We start from the raw sequence: 14,844 nt of genomic DNA, 5'->3' as shown, positions 1-14,844 counted from the left end.
CCACAACAGGGTCAGCTCTAGTGTGCTGCCCAGATGCATGCCTGTGGTGAAGGGTTGGGACAAGGACATCGTTCCTGAATGTGGGGACCAGCTTTCCTGAGGGGTGGGACCATGCAGTGTCCCAGGATACTCTCCTGCTGCAGTGTCCAGTGAGGGGCAGCACCAGCTATCCCAGGGCCAGCAAAGGGTGGGGCTGGTTCAGCACAGAATGGTTCCTATGACTCTCCGCCACTCGCTTCCCGTGCATGGACATCATCACAGACCCCAGCTACAGTGGGACCATGGACCCAGTCATGACCCTTGGCAGCACAGGTCACCCAGATCAGTGCAGCCCTGAAAGCAGCATGGCCCTCGGACACTAATATGGTTTCAGGTTGTCCACATTTCTTAATAAGCATACTCTTGACAGTGTAGGAGTCCCCCTTTCCTGAAGTCCTTCTTAGTACTTCCTATGATCTGTCCCTCAAACTTTACAGTCTACTGGGTATGACTCAGCATCTTATTGTGTGTTTCTTTTGTAGTATACAGCATTATGAATTTGGTTTCCTTATTATGGCTACTGATTGTGTTTTCCAAAACTTTCTCCTTCTGACCCTTTGATTTTTCGATTGAGTTGTATATTTCTCATTGATTTCGCAGATTTTGGCAAACAGGTATCTTACAAATGTCAGTGTTTCAACAGTGGTTTGTGTCCTCACACTGTAGCAATTTTGGCACCCAAATGTTTTAAAGTCATGATATTTATTGACACTTTCCCTTAATGAGTTTGGGTCTTTTCTGTTAATAAATTCTCTTTCTCCAAAGTCATGATAGTTGCCTTTTTTTCTTTAAAAATTTCAAGTTTTCTTTTCCACACTTAACAATACTTGCCAACTCCTCCCCACTTCCCTTGTTTTCTTTTTGCTCCCAAGCTGTTTTCTCTTGGCTGCCTGTCATAGAGTTTCTAACTGTGATAAAACACCATGGCCAGAAGAAAGTTGCCGAGGAAGGAGTTCATCTGGTTTACTCTTCCACATCACAGACCATCATCAAAGGAAGTCAGGACAAGAACTGAAGGCAGGGACGTGGAGGCAGGAGCTGAAGCAGAGACCATGAAGTAATGCTGCTTACTGGCTTACTTCCCAAGGTAAGACTTGTTCCACGGTCCTCAAAAAAAATTCAAATATTTAGAAAGTTGTCTCTCTAAACATTCAAAGTCTCTTTAAAATTCCAAGGTCTCTGAAAATCCAAATCCTCTTTAAAAGTTCAAAGTCTCTCAACTGTGGGCTCCTTTAAGATGAAAAATAACTTAGAAACTTTCTTATTCCAGAAGGGAATAACCAGGGCACAGCCACAGTCGAAGCAAAATCAAAACCCAACCGTGTGAAGCTCAGTTCAGACTTCTGGGACACACTCACAGTCCTTTGCGCACCGACGGCTGTGGTAGTTGTGCTTCTCTAGCTTTGCCATCTACAGCACACACAGCTCATCTCATTCAAGCCAGCTCAACGCCACACCTGCTGCTGTGCTTACTCACTGTCTCATCTCCTAAACGCTGGTGTCACCACCAGCCTCGTCTGGGTTCTCTGCAGGAACTCTGACCTTGCCACTTGGTGCTCAGGCACAACCTCTCTCCATCCCGGGGCTTCTACTGCACCTTCACCAGTGGCCTCCCCTGACCCCGTGCCAAACCTCAGCTGCTCTCCATGCTCCATTCATGCCTTTAAACCAGTACCACCTGGGAGTCGATTACATGACTTTGTTTGGCTGCCAGCACAAGGTACAGCCTTGGCTCTCTGGACTACAGATTCTGTGTGTTGACCCTGAGGAAATGCTTCCCCAAAGACTGTGCCATCATCAATAATGATGGTCTCTTCTTAATCATAGATGATTCTTCCGGCTGAGCTTAGCAGCATCCATTGCAAAGGTTTCACTTTAGTGAGTCTGGTCTCGTGTAAAACAGCAGATTATCCAACCCTTACTACCTAGAACCACATATTCTTAATACAAAATACCACACAAATGGTCTTTGCTTCCCTCCAAAACATCGTAAGTCAGGCCACTACCATCTACATCACTCTGAACATTCTTATCTTCCAAGCCCCCACAGAATAGCCCATTAAACCCTGAGTACTCAATGGCTTTTCTAGCACCAAGTTCCAAAATACTTCCACAATCCTCCCCAAACCAAGGTCAGGCCTGTCACAGCAATATCCCACAGATCTGGTACCAATTTCTGTTTCAGAGTGATAAAATACCATGACCAAAAGGGAGGAAAGGGTTTATTTCATCTTACAGCTTCTAGTCCATCATCCAGGGGAGTCAGGGCAGGAATGTGGAGGCAGGGATGGAATCATAAGTAATGGAGGAATGTTGCTTGGTTAAAAGATTGAGCTTGGCCCTATTCCCCTCCTCAACTGACTTCTCAGTTGCTCTACTGTATGGCACAATATAAAGACCTTGCCATATGCTAGCACCTGAAGAACTCTATGGATTTCTGTTCTATACATCATTCCCCATGGCTTTCTCATAAAAATTTCCTTCCTTCCTTCCTTCCTTCCTTCCTTCCTTCCTTCCTTCCTTCCTTCCCTTCCCTTTCCTTCCTTCCTTCCTTCCTTCCTTCCTTCCTTCCTTCCTTCCTTCCTTCCTTCCCAGAGAGGCTAGATAATAAGGAAGGACCAAAGAGGGATGCATGGATTTACCTGGGAAGGGGAAATAGAAAAGATCTCCTGGGTAAACTGGGAGCTGGGATTGGGGGTTGGAGGGATGGGAGCTAGAGGGAGCAGGTTGGGCCAGCTCAGTGTGGGAGACAGGTTAGAGGCAGAATGGGGGGAGTAACAAAAAAGAAGTCTTGATGGAGGGCATTTGAGGATTCAGGAGAAATCTGGTGCCAGGGAAACTCCTAGGAACCCACAAGAATGACCCCAACTAAGACTCCTAGCAATGGTTGAGAAGGTATCTGAACTGGCCATCTACTGTAAGCAAATTAATGACTTACCTAATTGTCATCGAAGATACTATATCCAGTAACTGATGGGACCAACCTAGGTCCTCTGCATGTGTGTGACAATCTCTTAATAAATCTTCTAGCAGGGTGAACAGGACCTCTCCCTGGTACTTAGCTGGCTTTTGGTAACCTGTCCCTCATGCTGGATTACCTGGTCCCACCTTGACCTAAGGGGAGGATCTGGGTCCTGCCTTAACTTGATGTGCAATGCTTTGTGTAAGCCCATGGGAGGCCTGTCCCTTTCTGAATGGAGATGAAGGAGGAGTGGATACGAGGGAAGTAGATGGGAAAAGGGAGGAGATGGGAAGAGAGAAGGGAAGAGAACTTATTTAAATAAGACAAAAAAATCCAAAGCTAAAATCAGAAAAAGAAGTTCATGGACAATAGATAGAAAATCTCATGTCTATTTGTATTGTTTATCAAACGGATATAAAAAGTAAACTGTTCATCTATGGAGTTGCTGCTCTTTTTTTTTCTTTTAACTTGGATAGGATCCAAAGAGCAGCAACTCCATAGATGAAAACTTTGCTTTCTAGACTATTTATGACTTAAGCATATATGAAACCTCAAAGCCTGCGCCCACAGTGACACATTTCCTTCAACAAGGCCACACCTACTCCAAGGCCACATCTACTAATAGAATCACTCCCTATGAGATTATAGGGGCCAATTTCATTTAAACTATCACAAACAGTATTTATTAAACAGACTTAGCAATTTCTTTTATTATATGCCTAGTAAGTAAAAACACAAAAAAAAATGTTGTGAAAAAGTGATCTAAACCATGAATGCACAGCTTCTGTACATTATCTACAATTTCCTGCCTCACTTCCATGTGCTTCTTCCTTCCTACCTTTCTTCCTAAAAGTGACTTTAACAGTTATCACCTAGTAACATGAGAAGCTACACCCATGAGGTTTCACCAGAATGATTGTCTTCAGTCAGTAAAGCAAGAGACTCTTAATCTTAGGGTCATGGGTTCAAACCCCATGTTGGGTGCCATTTGTAGACAGAAGTTTTTGTCCCACAGCTGGTTCAGCCCCCCAAAAAACACATAGAGGCTTATATTAATTATAAACTGTTTGGCCTGTTAACTCAGGATTATTATTAACTAGCTTTTGCAACTTAACCCATAATTCTTGTCTATGTTTAGCCATGTGGCTTGGTACCTTCTATCAGTGAGGCATTCTGCTCAGTCTCATTCTGAGATTCATGGAGGCAGGATTCCCATTTTGGTCTGAGGTAGAGGTAAGAATCAATGGCTGACTGCTTTGCTTTTCTGATCATCAGGTTGAACCCCATTTATTATTTGTGCTACAGATGACACTAATGAGCATGCCAAAGTGGATGGAGAAAAGCTCACAAAGACTCAACCCTATACAAAGAACTACGAAATTGAGGAGAGCTGGGAGCAGAAGTGGTTTTCTCTGAGGAAAAGCACACCAATTGGTGTCCAATGTCAAACCGCCATCCCTGAAAGCACACATGCAAATAACATTATATAAACTCAACAAGTTAAATTTAGGAATGTGTGTGTGTGTGTGTGCGCGCGCGCGCGCGCGCGCGTGCATGCATGCAATAACAATTAGTGAAAAAAGAGGCCATAAAGCTAAAGGAAAGTGGGGAAGGGTACATGGCAGGGTTTAGAGGGAAAAAGGGAGAAATATTATAATTCTGTTGAGAGATGAAACATTCCATTGTACAGGGTAGCTCCTTAAAACTCATGAAGTGGACAACTCAAAAGGTTCAGAAAGTCCCTGAAAACTAAGTAGATTCACTAGGCTCCTCCATCCCCAATGTTAAATAAGCAATTAGAACTCTTAAGTCTCAATCCTACTGAGCTTCCTGACTGTGGCTCAGACCAGCTGAACTACATGAAGAGTCCCTCTCCAAACTTCCATACTCCTGGTAGGTGATGCAGCGACCTCTAGATTTCCAGCTTCTGTGAGATGTCACCCATGATGATGGGTGGGCTTCTGGTGATGCAACTGTCTTTGAGTCATACTTGTTCCTGGAAGTAATCCCTCACCAATACTCTTCTAAGAAATTTTCCTTAATAAAATATTGGCTCACCAATCCTGACTTTTATCTGTCATTAATTCCCTGTCTGAGTGAGCAAACATTTGTTTACATCTCCTCAAGCATAGTGTCATACAAATTGTTCTCAGTAGAGAATCCCAATTTCAAGGTGAATTCTGTAAATCACTAAAATTACGTTCATTGAATCCTTTCCTTTGAAACCCATCCCTATAAACTGCCCACACTTTGTCAAGGCATACATCCTAACTTCCTAAAGTCTTGGATGGAGACTTTAAGCCCAGGAAGTTACCTGTATTTGCTGCCATTAGATCTTGGTTATTCTTGAATGTTTTTCATTTTAATAAATTGTTATTCTACTTTCAAATTATTTTAAAGTGATCAGTGTACCACCCTTTCCTCTCTGACTTTCTCCATTACTGTGGGATTTGCTAGGCTCAGCATTTAGTTGTGTTATTGATTGACAAGATTTCATTTAGGATCCAATTCTCTTTTTTTCTTTTTCCCCAAACAATAACAAAAAAGTACAAAAACCAAGCAACTGAAAATCCTAGCAGCTTTTATTTAATTCTCAAGCTTCTGTCCACTTTCGATATCGCTGTCACCAATGGCTGCATCCTTAGCAAAGTGTTCTGGTGACAGTTAGATTTCATTGGATCAGTTGGATAAAGCTGGCAAAAAAAAAAAAAAACATTAAAAATGATTGCAAAACTCCAGCCCCAAATCCAGGCAGATAAGAACATATTATTCAATAACTTAACTGACAGGCAGAACATGTCCAATGGAAAGGCTCATTGGCATTCAGCAGCAAAGATTTCAAGTCCAACTGCTTTAGAAAGTAGTTGTAGATATTTACTTCAAAATCATCTGAAAATCTCTGGCTCCTTGAGGTAGTTCCCTTTAAGTCTTTTTGAAAGATGTGGTGTCATCATGTACCTCCCTCAGCTGATGTTTTCCATTTCCTCAGGCCAGGCCAGCCATTGACACAAAGACTAATATTTGATGACAGATGGCTCTGTGAGCTTCGGGTAAGGCCATATCTCACTTTTGGAATGCAAGTGATAACCAAGTTCCTCTAGAGCCTTATTTATTATACTATTATTGTGCACAAACTCATTAGATTAAAGCATCCTGCCAGTCAACTTGATCCTACTCTTCCCCAGCTGTCATCCTGGCAGCTCAAAGATGGCAGCAGATGATACTGACGGGCAATGCCTTCCCAAATTCAAAGCTACTCAACCAAGAGAATATGCTGGAAACAGAGCTAGGGAGCCACTGTGCAGCACGCTGCATTTAATCACCACCGTGGTCACTAAATGGCACTCATGGGCTTCTGCTGGCAGGCCTTGCTAGCACTGGCAAGTCCACACACTACTACCTTACAAAATCAACCAAAATCTAACTGTATGCCTCCCTCCAGTCCCACAAGGATGCTGCCAGTTCCACATGTGGTCTGGAATCTGGCCGAGGACCAGTCTTTCTCCCATTTTAGATACGCCTGCATCCAGTCTTAATGAGCAAACATTTCTTGATGATGTTCCTGTAACAGTATAGTAATCATTTATTCAACCACTCATTCCATAAGCGTATTCATGAAGAAGGACTTGTGTGTCAGATTCTACTCCAGGCTAGAAACAGAAAGAAGGACTTGGTCTCTGTCCTCATGGGCTTGTCTGTCTTACCAGGGGGAAATAAAGTATACATCATCTGACTGTGTATTGTTTAGGGTGATGTTTCAACTGCTAGAACAAATGGGCAGTCAAATGCAGTGACTCAGGGAATACTGGAGTGTGTTCTTTAATCACAGATTAGCCAGGGTGAGCAGGTGGCTCTGTTCAGTTGATTTAGATAGACTCCAGAACTCAGAAGTCGGAGTTCTTTCCATTTTGCTCTTCCACCATCATCAGGATGCCATACTGGTTTGTGTGAAAGACCCCCGGAGTAGAGAGACTCTCACTCAAATCTCAGGATAACACGACCACCCAAGAACTCACAAGAGACCATCCTTGCTGCAATCACAGCAAGGTTTATTGACAGGAACAAGCATGCTGGGGCCGAGACTCATTTCCCAAGCAGGGGTAGAGGAGTTCAACCCCAAGTAGCTGGGAGAAGGGGTATTTAAGGGAAGAAACCATAACCCAAAGAGGGTAGGGAGGGCCTCATTAGAAAATTCCAAAAATACCAGTGATAATAACAAGGGGGTAACTCCCCGTTTCTCAAGATTATAATCTAACTTTATGGTCAGCTAGTTCCTGGAACAAAGTCACTGAACCAGCTAACCTAGATTTTTGGCTTTACTCTTCCTGCTAGATTTTTGGCTCTACTCTTCCTGCTAGATTTTTGGCTCTACTCTTCCTGCTAGGGGGTCTGGATTTATCCGGGTCTTTCAGTGTGGTCAAACTGGAGACATTGGCAGTAAAAGTAGAAGTCCAAGAAAGGAGAGTTCCTTCTCACATTCTGTTACGTAGCAATAACTCGCTTTAAAATATGTTGGGAAACCATCTCCATCTTGACACATGCCACCAAAAAGAGAAAGGAATTTTGCTGAACCACTGATAGTTTGCTATACCAGCCCATGTGCTCGGTATTGAAAGAGGAGCATCCCCAGAGAGGCTGAGCCATGTAATAGTTAAATGTTCAAATTCAGGACCAGATAAACGTACACTGGAATCCCAGAACTAGGCACATTATCCAGCATCTGAAGATACTTAACAGACTACCTAGACTGCCTGTGAATAGTTATTATCAAGCTTACATAAGGACATAGCCTTTGGGCTGAATCTCAAAAGGCCAGCAGTTCAGCAAGAGGCCACCTGGGAGCTGAGTCATCTTGTGCATCTGTGAGCCAGGGGATGTGCATAACTAGTAAGTCACGTTTTCCAGTAAGTGATTAGAATTTTCTCAGCGAGGTACCTGTCTCTTTATGAAACTGAAGTGTGGATGACAGTCCAAGCTGGGAGCTAGAAAAGCTACCAAAACAGACCCTGAGATCCCACAAAACACCTCAAAATGGAGACAGCATCATTCCAGTCCACTCCAGATCTGGGTTTGATAGTCCTCCCAGGCTGAGAGGCTCTTCAAGGATCCCAAGTCTGTTCTCCACGGACAATACTGTCCTTGTGGGTTTTAGTCAATGGTTCTTTCCACAGGCCATGAAGATTGAGCAGTAATTTGTTCTTCTGTCTTCTTTTCCACCGAAGCCTTTCTCCAGTTTCTGGCAAATCTGTTTCTTTGGGAAGAAAAAGGTAAACACTAACTCCTTGGATCCCTTTTAATAGCCAGTGGGGTTCCTAGCATTGGATTAAGGAGAGGTGCTATTAAACCAAGAGTTATGTGGTCCTTTATCCTTCCATTCTAAGGTTTTTTTTTTTTTTCTGAATTCATGACTTCCCTTCCCACACATCTATACCAACATTTATTGTCTTCTGTTTTCTTGATAATAATCAGTCTGACTAGGGAGAATTGTAATCTAAAAGTGCAGTTTTCATTTGCACCTCCCTGATGGCTGGGGATACTATTTGCTAGCCATTTGTATTTCTTCTTTTAGGAATTCTGTGTTCAGCTACAGAGCCTATATTTTTAGTTGGATTATTTTCTTGATGTTTCAGTTTGTTTTGCGTAGTCTAGACAAGAATCCCCTGTCATATGTGTATCTGCTAACCATTTTCTCCCAGTCAGTAGACTTCCTCTTCACTCCATTAACCCTTTCCCTTGAGGCAAAGCCTTTTAATTTCGTTGGGTCCCATTTGTCAGGTGTTAGCAATATATCCTGAGCAACCAGCGTCTTATTCAGAAAGTCCTTCCCTTTGCCTGTAACTTGAAGTGTTTTCCTTTCTTTTTCTTCTAGCAGTTTCAGTTTCAGATGTTGCATTAAGGTCTTTGATACTCGTGACGTTGATTTTTGTGTAGCATAAGAGATAGGTATCTAGTCTCAACCTTCTAACATAGATACCCAATTTTCCCAACACATTTGTTAAAGAGGGATCTTTGTGTGTTCAAGGCCACCCTGGGCTACAGAAGATTGAATCTGTCTAAAATAGAAACAGAGCTCACACAAAGGTGATCCCAGCACTTGGGATCATGTGCCTTTAATCCCAGTACCAGGGAAGGACAGGAGTGATATGGCTGGGTGGAGAGAGAAACATAAAGGGGAAGATACAGGAATTCAGTGGTGTGTGGAGTCTGAGATTCGTGGAGACAGGATCTCGCCCTTGTGTTTGTCTGAACCGTGGTAGAGATCTCACTAGTGGCTTGGCTACTTTGCTTTTCTGATCTTCAGGTTGAACCCAAATATCTGTCTCTGGGTTTTTATTATTCATGCTACAATTGAGCTGGTCTACTCATTGTTCCTTATGTCTTCTTTGGGGTCTGTATGTCCTGGAAGGAACCTCCTCCCTAACTGTATTGAGTGCAGGTCTCAGACGTCACATTTAGACAAAACAAGTAAGAGATCATCTCCCTTGGACCTCCAGATCTAGAAGAGTCCTTGGAGGCAAATTGGTTTGGTTCCTCTATTTTTAATTTTTGGTTTTGTTTTTAATTTTGGTTTTGGAGACAGGGCTTCTCTGTGTAGCCCTGGCTGTCCTAGAACTTGCTTTGTAGACCAGGCTGGCCTCAATGGCCTCAAACTCATAGAGATCTTACCTGCCTCTGCCTCCCAAGTACTAGGAGTGCTACCACTACCCAGCCTGGTTCCTCCATATCTGAGGGCTGTGCGAATCAACAGAGATGAGGAGCTTGTTAAAGGGTTCACAGCAGCAGATTTAAAGTCAGACCATGCAATCTGGGTCCTGAGACACGGCTCTGCCCACCTCCCACCCCTCCCCCTCCCAACTAACACCCCCCCCTTCGCAGCATCAGGAAGTTGAATTCTAGTCTGCCCCTGCTGCTGGGGGAGGAAATAAGTGAGATTGAATTGCTCCCTTAATGTAAAGCTCACACTTTATAATAAATGGAAAGGATATAATTAATTTATTTATACATTGGTTATTATTATTTTTAGTTTGGGGTGATTTAATTTGCCTTTGGTGGTGAGATCAGCTGTGTATAAAGGATTCTTGGTTATTCGGTGTCAATCGCGTTCCCCGGCCCGCTTCTAACCAATGCACACTCTGTAAAAGGTAAAGATTTCTAAGCCAGCTCTCCCTCAACAACTGATCCCATGATAGAAAGATATGAACATGCTCGTGCCACTCACTGCAAGAAAAGCTTCTGGATCTTATCTTTGTTGCACGCTGAGCACACTAATTAATTTCAGGCGTTCTCCCATTGTGTTCCTCAAAACTCTGGAGTGCGAGGCGCTCCGGCATTGTGCAGCGCAAGCCAGATAATAGCTTGCTTTTGCATAACACAAGTGCTCAGTCCCGTGCTTTAGCTCGTATTCAAGTTTCTTGAATGACTCTATTTAAGGAACCCACACCGGGACAAAGAAACACACTAGTTCATGTGGAGGATTAATTTCCGAAAAGTATAGAGATTTGCAGGATGGTGTACATCAGTTTTGAGAAACAGCAGAAATGACCAATGACCTTAAATTCTTAATAAGCTTTGGGCTTCTAGTTGATATCATCATATTACTAAGCAAGACTGACTACTGTTGATTCCTAAAATATAATTTTTTCTCACCCATCCTTGTTTTCCACTTCCTCCTCAGTATTACCTTAAAGACATAACAAACTGAGCCAAGAGACTTCATGGGTCCAAATCTGATATGTGATGAAGGTATAGCCTTGGTAATAGACCCAGACTTCATGCATGCTCAGCATCACCGAAAGGATGATTTATAATCAGTCACTTAAGCAGCAAATAAATAACATGACAGGATTAATGTTGCAGTTGCCTTTCTTCTTTTGCTCTGTAATTGTCATGAGCCATACTTCCAATTTTCAACTTCATGTTTCAGCTAAAATTGCATCAACCTACTTTGTCACCTCAGGATCTCTAATAGTTTCCTGCTAGGTCTTCAGCTCTGCAATGAGTCCCATCAGGTAGAAATGCTGCATATTTGTAAACCCTGTGCCCCCTCTCCAAAGCTTTGCATATAGCAGATGCTCACTGAGTGTTTATCCACTGAATCTGTAAAGATGGAATACTCTCTGTACCCTTCTCCCTTAGAAAATAAAATCTTAAAATAAAAAGGTTTGGTATGGAGATCATATCTGTGAAATTTGGCATAAGAACATGGTAAGTCATACCTCCACTGTGCTCTCCAGCATTGGCCCTGATGAACTCTACTGACCCCTATGGCTAGTAATTGTGTCATGACCACATGGTGGCTGTAGAGCTAGTGGAAGCACTGTCACTGAGCTATGGCTTAGCTGTGGGCTAGCAAGTGGTCCACTGTAGTGTGAATTCTAATTGGTGTTAATAATAAAAACCTTGAGTCAGATACCAGGGAAAATGCTGAGAGATCAGAGAGACAAAGGAGCAAACCACAGCCACCTCTTACCTCACCAACTTCTCAGCTGTAAAGGGGCCAAACTCCTGTCTCCACCCTGCCTTATCACTTCCTCTCTCCTCCCAGCTATATTACTTCCTGTTTTCTCCTCTCAGGTGCTGGGATTAAAGGTGTGTGCTACTACTGCCTGGCCTCTATGGTTATCTAGTGACTAACTCTGCACTCTGATCTCCAGACAAGCTTCATTTGTTAGAGCACAAAGAAAATATCACCACCTTTCCCCCTTTTTTGTCTAAAATAAAAAAGGTTATAACTAATATAAAAACTATACACAATAAGTGCAATAACTATATATGATATATACAGGCAATAAATACATCAACAATGTCTAGTCCATTTGCATTAGATAAATTCAGAGAAAATACTTCATTATCTATCCTATCTTGATGAGTCCAAAGGATTGTACCTAATTCACTTTCTATTCTAACTTGCATTGCCAAAATTATCTTTTAATGTCTCTCAACTTTATATATTCTTTATATACCTCTTTAGTGAATTTCTTTTCTGAATCTGGTAACAAGAAAAACTATATCTATAAAGTCTTCAACCATATCAGACACCCAAGAAGGAAATAATTTTGCCTGAGTAAGCAGGAAGTACAAGCAAGAGACCTCCAAAAAAGTGCAAAAAAAAACGACAGAAACAGCTGACTGCCTGGACAGTCACCCAAGTTTCCTCTGCAATGTTGGGGCATCCATCTTCAGCCTACAGACCTAGAATATCTGACTGACTTTTCTGTGAAGCAGGATATTCTGAAGGGCTGTCCTATCTTGTCTTGGCAAAGTTTGGCAGTCACTTTCTTTGTGTCCTGCTTTGCCAGTTTGGACAGCATACTGTTAGCAGTCGAAGCAAGAGCCCTTTCTTGCCTAGTGACTTACTTTTACTACAAAGAAAGTAAACTCTGTATGGCATTTCTTTAATGTCCATCATCTTCTCCAATGTAAATTGATGCTACAAGGAGTAGACATTTCTCATTGTCATAAAAATACCCATGTTATTAAAACATCTTAAATGCCATATTCTGCACATCTCTGAAGTGTTTGAAGATGACTTGTCTATTTAAAATATCTGTCTGACCTTCAAAAGATATCAATATGACTAAAAATTTGATTGTAATAGGCAACTAGTTACTGGCCTGCATTTTTTTATTATCCTAAAGACTTGATAATAATAATTTTCAAGGACTAGAAATTTTTATTACATTGTTAAATGAGCTGTATAGGTACAATACCTTGAACAAGATTAGAAACGTGTGTACAGTACGTTCTAACAAAATAACCTTAAATTTGTATCAATATACAAAAATTCATATCAGTATTTAAATACTTAACACTAGTAATTGCTCTTTTGGTTTAAATGTAGATTCAACAATCTATCTTTTTTTTTTTTTTGGTTTTTTGGTTTTTCGAGACAGGGTTTCTCTGTAGCTTTGGAGCCTGTCCTGGAACTAGCTCTTGTAGACCAGGCTGGTCTCGAACTCACAGAGATCCGCCTGCCTCTGCCTCCCGAGTGCTGGGATTAAAGGCGTGCGCCACCGCTGCCCTGCAACAATCTATCTTTTTTTTATCTTATTTCTACATCCTCTCTGTTTCTTTTCAGAGTAGACTCAATAATCTACCTTTAAATACTATCATATTTATATCCTACATTTGTCTTTTCAAAACAACAACCCTAAATCTAAACTCCTTTGTTCAATTTTTTACTGACAAATACCAATAACTACTTGTAACCAACCCCCATAAACAATTACAAATATCCATAACACAATGGAAGAACAAAACCACTCATCCCACCTCTTGGGAATGTGGGTGTTGTGTTCTTAAATTTACTTCCTGCTGTCTGGGGGGCAACAGCAACTTTAGAGGATCCTGAAAATAAAAATTTGGGCTAATTGTTAAGTCCTGGGAGAGGTAGTTGTATCATTTGTTGTCCAGTCTCTGTGCAATGGAAAATGAAGGGCTTGTCTCTAGTCCTGGCTACAGTAGTGTGTAAGGCTGGATCATCTCAGCTAACCACCTCAAAATTGTTCTGAGCAGTTTGTAGTACAAAGCTGATCTTAAGGTGATGTTTGTCAGCTTAGTGTCATTATCATAGCCCTGGTGGAATTGCTGTTGTGGGGCCCCGTTTTCCTTTTGGAGACTTCAGAAGTTGCTTTTAGGCATGGTCTTGGTTCACTGCAGAAAACTTAAACATTTTAAGTGTCATATGCAGAAGACCTCAAAGAGGTTAAATGATCAATATTTGTTATGTATGTACATGCAGAGTATAAAAGCTTAATTCCTAGTTACCTGATAGAAACTCAAACCCAAAATCATGTACAGGAAGCTAGATGAAGCCTTTTTCTAGAATTATTTAGTACTCTATATGACCACTAATATCACAACAAAAAGTTTAAAATATATATGTGTGTGTGTATAAATCTTATAAATTTTGAGATATTTATACCTTAAGAAAAGCTGTTAAAGAGTCAAAATAAAACTAAAGGATTATGAGATTAGTGGCAATGAAATAGACTCTTAATTTTGCTTTTTCTTCTGTCTCTTATCGGTGGCTCTTTTCACATGAGACAGAGATTTTGGATTTATAGCGATTTACTTTAATAAGCATACTTGGGTTTAGAGAAGGAGAGACCCACACTCTAACTCCAAAGTCAGCTTTAATTTTTAATTGGACTGGGACCATAAAAAAAAAGACCATTTTCATTATATATCTGTAGAGAACAGCAGAAACAAACATTTGGGAAGATTTATGAAATTTTATCCTGTTAAAATGTGATATATCAATAGACCAATTTACTCTTTTCCTTGGGCATTTTTTTCTGGATGATTTGTCCTTTTTCTTCAGACGTCCAGTGACTTTCAGATTCCTTACCTGGATACCTTTATTCTCCAGAAAAGACAAAAACAAAACCCTGCCCCAACCCTAACTTTGGAGAGATTCCCTTTTGGCAAATTATATCTGATCAAATGAAAAGCATTTGTTAGTTTTATAGGTTAGTTTAGATTAAATGGCCAAGCTGCTTGATGAACTATTATCTCTTCTAATTAAGAGATCTCTCTTGTTCAAATTGAATCTTTATTAGTTTTGATGGTATCCATAACTTTTCTTCTCCTGTGGAAACAAAAGCAAAACTCTGATATGGCAGGTAGAGTTATCAGCCTCCCCAGATGTAATGACTTTCTTGCCCTTCCTAACTATAAACAAATGGTATTTGTAATGTTCCTGGTAAATCTGCTAATATCTCCTTTTTTTTTTTTTATAAGAGCAAGAAAATCAGACCAAGGCCACACCAAACACTACCAGTCTATTGGCAATCAGCTTTGAAAACAGACCTCTAGGTTCTTATGTGGAAATGGGTTATGTC

This window comes from Arvicola amphibius, chromosome 5 (assembly GCF_903992535.2).
Source record: "Arvicola amphibius chromosome 5, mArvAmp1.2, whole genome shotgun sequence".
Taxonomy (NCBI): Eukaryota; Metazoa; Chordata; class Mammalia; order Rodentia; family Cricetidae; genus Arvicola; species Arvicola amphibius.
This window is presented reverse-complemented; position numbering follows the sequence as displayed.